Source organism: Hyposmocoma kahamanoa, unplaced genomic scaffold (genome assembly GCF_003589595.1).
Source record: "Hyposmocoma kahamanoa isolate Upper Pololo Valley unplaced genomic scaffold, ASM358959v1 99721, whole genome shotgun sequence".
NCBI classification, from domain to species: Eukaryota; Metazoa; Arthropoda; class Insecta; order Lepidoptera; family Cosmopterigidae; genus Hyposmocoma; species Hyposmocoma kahamanoa.
Genome location: NW_020656012.1, coordinates 7,276 through 18,273, shown reverse-complemented (window position 1 = coordinate 18,273; position 10,998 = coordinate 7,276). Strand labels below are relative to the sequence as shown.

At 36.1% G+C, this 10,998-nt stretch overlaps 1 long non-coding RNA gene across 1 annotated transcript; it reads right to left on the bottom strand.

Moving 5' to 3' along the window:
- Window positions 1-5,848: 5,848 nt before the first annotated feature.
- Window positions 5,849-10,638, bottom strand: LOC113239265. Its single transcript, XR_003311173.1, has 2 exons — window positions 10,410-10,638; window positions 5,849-6,954 (listed from the first exon to the last, which is right to left on the bottom strand). It is a non-coding gene; the product is annotated as an uncharacterized LOC113239265 (long non-coding RNA).
- Between the last annotated feature and the right edge of the window lie 360 nt (window positions 10,639-10,998).

Here is a 10,998-nt window from a genome sequence, read left to right as displayed (position 1 = left end):
AAAAGTAACGGTATCTACATATATTGAGATAGCTGATTGAAAGTCAAATACTGCTGCTTCGTTAACGATTGGTTAAATAATTGACCCTTTGTAAGATTTATACGGGACGAAATAATGTAAGAGCCTATGCACGCGGCGTATTTTACGCGCCGACGACGAACGTTTCACGAACGCGCTTACGGCGCCGTAAAGGCTAAAAAAGCGTTAGTCGATTTAAAGGCGATATAAACCGCACAAGTAGCGCGTTCGAAGCGCGTCTGCGGTGCGTATACACACAGATGACGCACGTTCACGGCGCAACTGAATTTGTGAACGTGTGTAAAGGTTTACTCGCTGCGACTGCATCGCGTTTGAATCGCGTTTACGCGCGTCATCTGCGCGTCGGCGGCACGAATAAGGTACGTCGTGTGCATAGGCCTTATAAGTAATTGTTCTTTAGGAACTCACCACACTTATTGACGCGGAATTGGTCTGAGTCCGTCAGAAAAAGTTTTATGTCCATGTAATAAGTGTGAAAAAGGTATTACGCGGTACATTTTCGCTTGGATCTTCGACGTGAAACGCACAATTTCTTTTTTGCTCTTATAACACGGACACAAAGCGTTTCTCATTGGCTAATTGCGATTAGTGTGGTGACTCCCTTATGGTCATAAGACAACATTCTGAACTTCCTTACAAATGTTGTATGGTCGGTAAATTCATTTAATGTAGTAATTCGTTTGACATGAACTTACATTCTATAATTTCATTTTTTATAAAAATACACTTACACTTACACTAACACGCATTTTTAATAGCGATCATAAGTTATAAACCACAGTTAAGTAGTTAATTCTAAAAAACGATATCATTAATATTTATTAATTATATAATTTTATTAATTATAATTTGGCCTGAAAATGTTTGGAAACGCAAACAAATTTGTTTCTCGTACTCGCCGGCCGCTGCCGCGACATCTCGCTTGAACTGTGCTGCTTTTTTATGCTCTAACCTAACCTAACCTACTGAATGGGAACCGCAACCAAGATTTGAGCTATGTAAAATACGTTTGTTTTGTTTAAACCACCAAGAAATCCGATGTCTAAGAAATAATAATTTTGTGAAAATGAAATTTCAGCATTGTAAACTATATTAAGGAAAACAATTCTCCCTCCGCACCTCCGGCGTTTAAATTACACACCTAGTATCAAACAGACAAGTACCATGGCGAGTCGGGTTTAAAATTATTATTTATGTAAAGTGTTATTATACCACGTAAAAATTATCTAAATTGACAATATATGAAATGATTGTTATATACATGAGCTTTGTATGAAACATTTTTATAAAATATGAATGTTATATCAAACAAGAATGATATGAAGTTAAATTAGGAGAGACGTACCAAATATCGGATACTTTTTGAAAATTAAAAAAACACTAATATAATATTTCAAAATTTATATTTATTGAAGTCACAGTCATTGTCTATTTAAAGACTTTACAGTAGAAAATGAATTAAAGTTATATTTATGTTCATTTATATTTTATATAATTATTTTGTTTTTATTAGAAAAATCACCGAAGTTTTCACATGTACCCTAATAATGGATATCACGTACAGGGTATACTATTCAATATTGGATATCCACTATAGGGTACACTCTATTAACCATGTATTTAAATGATCCTTTTAAATTTGCAAAAGCTGTGTAACAATATCGGATATCTAGTACTATATAATAATTACTTATTAATACTGTACAATAATTGGTTACGAAAATTTCACCCTGCGCAATTATCGCTAAAATTCGTTAAGTTCTGTAGTCTATCTAGGCACCTAGCCAGTTTATAACACTGTCACAAAATATAATATCACATAAAGTACTTTAACAGTGTTCTGAATTCAAGATCTGAAAAAATCGTCGAACGGAAAATACACTTTGAATGTTGACAGCATAGGTCAATGGTTGACAGCGAATTGAAGGCAAAAGTTGTCTGCGCCAACAACTAACAAAATATTGGTAATGTACATTGACCAAGTAGTTTTACTTTTTAAATAAAGATGATGTTGTTTAGTTTTCATTATAGCGGGGTATAATATTGTGCACGTATCCAATATTTGGTACGTCTCCTTTACTGGAAGTGAAATTGGTACAAATAAAAATTTTATTAAATTAACGGAGTTGTTTTGAAATTAGTTAATTTATTTTTCGTATAAGTGAGACGCACCCCGGTAAAAGACGACGTAAAAAGTTTGCGTTATCAAAAGGGTTTCGTAAGAAATAAAGGTTGTATTAAAAATATTTATTTGTCGGACTCTCGCGGCCACAGCGCCATCAGGCTGTACGATTTTCGAAAAGTTAATTTAATTATAACGCCATCTAGTAGGTTTAGATTGTACTTGTTGAAAACGTCAAGCAGTCTGCTTGGGTAAGGTCGATACAGAGATGGCTATAAGGGGGAGAAGCGCATGTACAATTGTACACGACTTGATGTTGGAATGGGATGACTTGGATCATCAGGCTGACGGGCAAGCAATGTTAGGCACCATTCTGCACCGAACTTGCCCCGTTTTCAATTAAAATCCAATTTTACCCGATCCATCCTTTGTACTTTCGAACTAATCGTTGTGAAAAGTTGATAAACCAATTATTTGCAATAAATAATGCGTACCTACTGACAATATTATTTCACCGTTGCCTGAACAAATTGATAACGACGAGCGAATCGGCCAATTATCAAATAATTTCTGACGGAATCAATGTCGAGGTGTTTTTCCTCAACGTCTCCCCTACGACCATATTCCGATATATTTATAAATATTCTTCCTATGTCGATATTTTTGAATTTAGATGTTTTCTTTTAGATTTTTTCTCTTTTGTTTGTTAGTCGGTAAGTAGATGTTTAACATTGTAACAGTCGCTATATTCTCGAGACTCAAAACGCCAAAAGATCATCAAAGACGCGAAATTTTCGAAATGGAGATTCCCGGGTTAAATGCTCTAATGTTAAGTATATCAAGTCTATTATTTCAGTTATTTCATACCTAGTAAATATTAGGGTGCCCTCAAATTGGACGTTTATAGAACACATTTGCAGACACAATAATGAATTAAAAATGACTGAAAGACTGAGGTATTTTAACGCGCGCTTAAAATTAATATGAATAACATAAAAAACAGACGGAGAAAGTTTAACACAGATCCGACGTTGACAAGCGCCCGATTGCGACTGACGGGGCAGCGGGCGGCGGGGCGTCTCGTTAAACCACTGGGCAATTTTCAAGAATTGGGATATTTGAGAATTTAATAAATCAGGGCTTCAGTTTAAAACCAACATTTAGCAAGTTTTCTGTAGTAGGTACTTAAATACAAATATCTCCATATAAAAATATTATACGCAAAGTTAGACATTTTATTCTTAAATAATTCGTTTTAGACTTTCACTTTTACACAAAGTCTGCGGATATTGTGGAGTACCTGCATACGGGTGAAAGCCAAAGCTGCCCTGAGGTGAGGGTCGAGCGAGCAGTTGGAGTCCCGCCACAAGGTGAATTTTAATTAATTTGTGGTGAGAGTACCAACTCAACATCTGTCGACCTTCATGAAGGAGGACTTTTGGCCGAAGGGTGTCATGTTCCGGCGTTTCCGAGGTTGACAATCGGACACCCACGTTGCGTCACTCGTCCCGGTCTATACGTGTAAATAAATAAATTGTTTTTATCATATTATTATATACGTTAGTCTATAAGGTATGTGGTTTATGGGGCTTTTATAACCTGAAAATAAATAAAATAAAATTTATCCTGTTTTCGGGATTTCATATAATCGAGTAAAATACCTACATACCATCGTGTAACAAATTAGCACATTTTTTAAACAATATCCTTAATATATTGTATATTCTTATGACCGTTACTTGATAGTAAATATCAAAAACTATTGATCTAGGAAAACAGTTTTTCCCGCTTCTCCTCCGGTAACTCGCCTGAAGCGCCACTGCACCGCGTTTACAAGCATTTAATTTGAAGACGTCCTAGTCGTCAAAAAAGTCGAAAAAAGTATAGTTTTGTATATTACCTCCATATAGGTTACCTTTTTTTATACATGACAGGCAAATGACTCCACTCCACCTGATGTTAAGTGGAAAGTGGTATCCAAACGCGAAGGAACCTAGTGCAGCGATGGAATCCTCACTGCACTAACCACCTCCACCCTGCCTGCCTACAATATGCCTCTTCACGCCTCGTTTGAAGGACCCCATATCATAAGAGGGAGGGAAGACATGTGCCGGAAGGGAGTTCCATTTGTCAACCGTGCGGCAGAGAAAGGAGCCACCGAACCTTTTAGTACATTGTCATATATATATATTTATTATATTTCTATTATTCAAACATTAATGAGAAATAAAACAAAATTACACATGTAAAAATATTTTAATGACTACAAATAAACGGTATGGAGCTTAAACAAAAATATTGACTAAGTTTAAAGAGTAGAATTTGCTTTCATTTAGATTTTTTACCGACATCAAAGGCGAAGTAAACGTTTGGTTCATCTTTTTGAGTGGGATGTGAAAATACTTCTATTGCTAATTGGCTATATAACTAGTTATCCTTTGAAGGTACTGTACAGGCGGTTTTCCACAGGCGAGGCGAGACGAAACGAGGCAAGACCAGTATTGAAATCTCGCAGGTCTATTTCCTCCAAAAATTGCCATTAATAGCTCGCTAGAAATCGTGTTTCCAATGATGAGTTTAACACTCTAATAGGCAACACTACGGTTCAATATTATATCAACAATACTTCTATTCTCGTCTCGTCCCGTCAATCCCAGACCATTTCCATCGAAGATGAGCTAAGAGAGAATTGAAATTTTGCGTTACAAATTTCAGTCCTCGTCTCGCCTCATCTTGTCACGCTTTATCAGTGGAAAAGCACCGTTATACCATTAACTGACAAGCCTATATGAAAGCATCGTTAGGTGTTAATGAGGCCATTGATGTGAGGATCGTAGAAAGTGGAAGGTTGTGGATTTGCCTAATACGATGAAAAAGCGTAAAGAGTTTGAAATTGTAATTTTATGATATACCATAGTAAAAAATTTAGAGTACAATAAAAAAAAAACAAGTTTTATATACTAAAATATAAGTGCACCATTTTACAGTTTAGTTACCGTTACTAATGTTAGGTATGTTTTTTTCAGAACTATTCCCTTACTTCAATGTACTTGTAGGTTATTTTAGTCTGGGGGTGACCGGCGATCTCAAAATCATTATCGTAAACAGACTTTTATCGCAAATAGCAGATTTCAAAGCGAACACAAATTTTTAGAGAGAGACAGTGCTGTATTACATAATATAAAGTTGTCTCTTTCTTTCATTTCAGGTTTGCCTAACATATAGAATAATGAAAGTTTATTTTTATTTTTATTGAATTTCATGTAGGAAATGAAACTATTTTTCCGGATTCAAATCGCGTACACAAAGTTTTTTTGTTTAAACAAACTAACGTTACGGATAAATAATTTCATTTCCTATGTGTAACAATCGCGAAAACCTAAGAATTTTACTACCGTGTTATTTATATATTTTTTTGTGAAATGACTCCACTAGTTCGTCATTATCTTTGACACGAAGATCGAATACCACAAAAAATACTTCGATTTGAATCGAGAACTATCGTTCTCCGTCCGAAACAATTATTGTCAAATAAATACTCGTCCAATTTAAAAAAAAAGTCAATTATGAAGCTTCATTTGCATCTTGCATCTTTTAATTTGGTCGAATAGTACTTATTTGACAGTAATTATTTCTGACGGATGTCGCACGGCGAACGAAGTATAGGGCCTGCATATGTTGTCACACCGGGGTCATCGTTCTATTCAACTGTGCTAATTTGGCCTGTAGTTCAGTTGGTTAAAGCCATGATGCTGGTTTGAGCTCACTCAGAACGAAGGAATTTTTCTATGTTTTGTGCGATTCTTGTATTTATAAACTAATTATAAAATTTATCGTCATTCGGTTAACGTCTGTCAGAATTTACGATAGAATATTCAGAGGTGGGGCAGTAATTTTGCTTAGAGTCTACGTCTATAACTTTGAAATTATATTCGTTCATGACAAAACGACCCGCGGTCACCCCTTTGCAATCGGTCTCAAGATGTACTGGTTCCTTAACAATAATAAGGTTGCTGGTGTATTTTCAAATTTACACTTAAAAAAACTAACACTAAACTTAGTTATGACTATAATTAATCGAAGTTTAAATACTTCTACGTATAGAGATAAGCTTTAAAGTAAAAATGGTGGGAAAGAATACGATGAATATAACACAATTTGAAAACTTGAATGTTTTGAAGTTGCTTCACTGAGTCTAGAATTCTACAGTTTCAGTTTTGGAAATATTGTATAATATATTGAATTCTCTCTAGACGGATTTTTGATTAGAAATAATAAACTGAGCTTTAGTAGTTGTCTACAATTAACGATGAATTCATCAATTTGTTAAAAGTGATGTTGTCTCAAAGGGTCTGCTTTACTGACTCACTCTTCATCTTTTGGATTATTTGTAGGTATTAATTTTAAAGAATTTGATAATATTAAAAAGATATAATATAAATATTGTGTAGCAGGTAAAAAAAAAGAAAAGGTAAAGTTAAATTATTTGTACGCATTCTGATTCAGTGACTTCATTGAGACCCAATTTGCATTATAAAACATGTTAACATTAGTTTTCAGTGACAGGAGCTGTCAGTTTGTTATCTCTAATTAAAAATCCAATTATAGTGGTGCACTGGTAAGATTGATAATGGAAGGAAATAACTTTAAATATTGTTGTGGACATAGGAATACGGAAAGTAAATATTTAGAAGGATAGTCTGATGAAATGAGTTTAGGATTTAGTTCCTAGGCCGTTGACGAACTTGCTGCTGCTCGTGGTACTCGTTATTTGTTGGCCGCTTCTGCTGGCCCTGCAAGAAATTAAAAAACAAAAGTGACCAATTAAAATATAGAGGCATATAACTAAACGCTAGGAACCAACCACTTGACAGGATACGTTCTTTTAAATACCTTGGCTGTAGGGTAAACGACCAGGAAGACCACAGCGTAGAAGTAAGGTGTTGCATAGAGCAAGCCAGGAGTGCTATTATTAAAAATGAGCCACCTCCTTTGCAATCGTAGTCCCAAACTATCGACAAGATGCCGTTTAGTGCGGTGCTACATATTTTCAATTGTTTTGTACGCAGTGGAAGCTTGGGCATTAACTCAGACATTATGTAAACGGTTAGAAGCCTTCGAAATATGTGTTTATCGAAGAATTTTGAAAATATCATGGACGGATAGAATCACCAATGACAACGTATTAGAGGATGCACAAAGGCTTGGAGCTCCTGAAAACAGTAAAAAGGAGGATACTGCAGTACTTCGGCCACATCATGCGGAGTGATAAATACTATTTACTGCAATTCATTCTGTAGGGAAAACTCCAGGGGCCCAGAAGACGCGGTCGTAGAAAATCCACATGTCTTCAAAACCTTGCAGAGTGGTTCAACATAAGTACCACATAACTGTTCCGAGCCGCATCTTTCTTTCTTCGAAGAAGAAGATATAATTAATATTTTTTACAATTATGTTTGTTGATGTGGTAAATATCTACGATATCAAAGGCTACTCGTAATGTCAAACAAATGGTCAAATTCACTTGCACTACAACTTTTTAGAGTTTCGTGAACCCCCAACGTAGTACGGAGTACTCAAATCATCATCATCATCAACCCATTTATACGAGCCACTGCTGAGCACGTGCCTCCTCTCAGGCGAGGGTTTAAGTCACAGTTCGCGTCTCTGGCTCAAAGCGGATTGGGAACTTCACACGCTTTCCGAGGTTTGAGAACCGTTTTCGACGTGCAGTATTCATCAAAATGTGTTCCTTCACCAAAAATCTCATGGTAGGTAAATTTCAAATTGAATTTCGCACTTGGACGTACTTAAATAAAAAGGATCTAATGCACATCCAGTCACAGTCACAGTCAAAACTTATAATGTTATGTAACTACAAAGATATTTGTTTATATGTTGGATTTTATTACGGATCCAAGAGGTTAGACTTTAGGAACCGTTTGGTACATATAACTCATTTTTTGATAATTTCGTGGATTAGATCCTTTTTGCTCTTCGTTCACATAAGTACCGAAAACTCAGAGGTGCGAGGTCGGATTCGAACCCACGGCTTCTGCTTGAAAAGCGATAGGTCAAGCCATTAGACTCCTACGGCTTTTTTTGTTTGCATACCGGTTTTCTTGGTGTCGCCATCTCTGAGATCCCGGGTTCGGTCCTCGGCCGCGTCATTGTAGAAACTAACTTTTCTATATTGTCTCAGGTCTTGGTCTTTGTGGTAACGTCGATGTTTCCGATTTCCATAACAGAAGTGCTTTAGCAAAGCTTACTTTGGGGTCAGAGCAACGTATATGATGATGTCTAACATTTGTTTATTTATAGTACTCAAAACATAAAATAAATTTCAATCAATATAAACTAAAATACGAACATACCTATAACCGTTGATATTCCATGAACGGTTAACTTTAATCGTATAATCTTCACTGATGTAAGTAAAGATAATATTGCTTCTCGTAGTTAGTTTCCAATCTATGGCAAGATCAAGACAAACACTTTAACTTTGATCAATATCTAACAAAGTTTCATTTGGACTAGTTCGTTCCAATAAATAGATAAATGTTGCATAAGAGAAGCTGACTATATCATTTGAGTCTATTAGGGATTTGTCTGTCTCTCAAATGTCTAGTTTTGTTATATCTTGACTTGTAAGTTATGTGATATGTCTCTCCCGGGTGAAATTTTAGTATTTTATGAAGCATTAAGGGGTATTGCTACTGTAGCTTCAACGTTTTCTTGCGTAGAGTTGGTTGCAATCGTAAACCAATTCTAATGATTACAATTTAAGTAACTTTTGCCTTTCGTATTGTTACGCACGCTACGTGCATGTGACCAACAAGAATCGCAATTATTAATTGTATAATTTTCGATGGACACACGCAAAAGAAAATATAGTGAAAAATCCTTAATGTGTTCCTCTGAATATCATCCATACTACGGGTTCAATAGTCGCCACGGGATAAAATCAGCTCTCACTTACAAAATATTCATAACTACTCTGCAAAAATGAAACAGCTCATTCTGCATAGGTATTATTAACTACACTAGTACGAAGCGTAAATAGAGTTATTATTTTGTTGTAAAGATCACTCTCTTGTACCTGAATTTTGGCCAAGGACGTAATTATGCAGAAATGTAGTATACAGTGTCTTCTTTAGATTTTAGTGTGTTAAAATAGAAATTAATTTTGTTTTTATTTTTACTTTGTATTTATCAACAAGCTTGATTATTGTTTTCACTTCGTGTTTATTTCTTTTTAAGAAAGAACTGTTATACTGTCCGAATAATTATCTGTGTATTAGTATACAACTAGCAAAAAGTAACGGGTTTCCCACGTGATTGCGAATGCCGATTACGAGAATGACGATGGTGCGAAGACGGTTGCGCGAAAGCTATAATGCGCGACGGCTTATTTTCACGTGAAATGTACTGGCAAATTAAAAAGGTGGCATCAAATCGCCGTGAATCCGACGCGTATTGGATATAGGATCTTTTCTTCAGCTTGTATTTTTTTTAATAATATTTGTCATTGGAAAGGTAAAACGTCTAAAGTGCATTGGAAAATGTTACGGGAGAGCGATTTATAGTATTTTTTTTAAGAAAAAAAAATGATAACTATATTTTTATGGGTATATGGAAAACAAGAAACTGTCAGGTTTTCTCATATAACAAATAATATTAGAGGTATGATTTTTTGTTTTCTTAAAAAAAATACTTTAAATCGCTCTCTTTTAATATTTTTCAAATGCAAGTTGGACCTTTCCAGCGTCGATATCAAGTGACGGGATGAACAAGTAGTGCGCCTGATGGTAAGCTACACGCCTGTCCATAACACATGCAGTGCCACTCAGAGCTTTACATGGCAAAGATCTGAGGGGCACTGCCACTGCGCCTGTCACCCTGAGACATAAGTTGACATGTCCTATGTGCCATTCGATCCCCAGCCAGGTCAATGGAGAAACTAACGTCTCTATATTTGTCTTGTATCAGAATGTTTATGGTACCGTCGTTGTTTTCGATTTTCATAGCACAAGTGCTTTTCTTACTTACTATGGGATCAGAGCAACGTATGTAATATTGCACTAGTGTTTATTTATTTATATTTTGTGTCTTGTGCCACCGAAAACGTGTGAAATGCCCAATCCGTATTGGGTCAGTATGGTGGACGGCTTTAACCCACTCCTTAAATTGAATTTCTATAAAATGAGTTTCTTTACTTCACCATATTATCAAGATAATATATTCTCACCGGTCTTAAATCCTGAGGAATGTTCTCCTGTTCTTCTGGAGGGGGAGCAGTAGTAGTGGGCACATCGCATTCCTCAGTAGGGGGTACGACACAGCGCAGAGACCGTCTGTCGAAGACCAGCATAGCAGGGCACCGTTGAAGGCGTGGATACCCGCCTTGGCACTGCCAGTAGCGGTTGCAGGATTTGCCCAGGGGAACGTTGCCGTTGGCGTCGTCGTTGCAGAGAGCTGGAATGAGTTGGAAAAATATTAAAATTAGTGAGTAACTTCATAAGGTTCTCGCAGGTGCGCTGATGGCGAAAAAACCGTTTAAACCCAAGAAATTGCGCAGGCGTACTACTTGTTCGCCCCGTCATCCATAATTTTTTGGTTAAAAGCGCAGTTGGCTAAAAGCGGTGGTCCCGGCATGGCAACAGACACTGGTTCGGGTCTAGTCAGTTCGATGGAATATGTGTTGTTCGATTTACGTGTCAATAATAATAATAAATAATTATTAGGTTTGTTTATCTTTCTTTATTGTGAAGGAAAAACATTGTGATTTCAATTCTGCATATAAGATTAACTTTTCGACATGTAAAGTTCTCAATGGG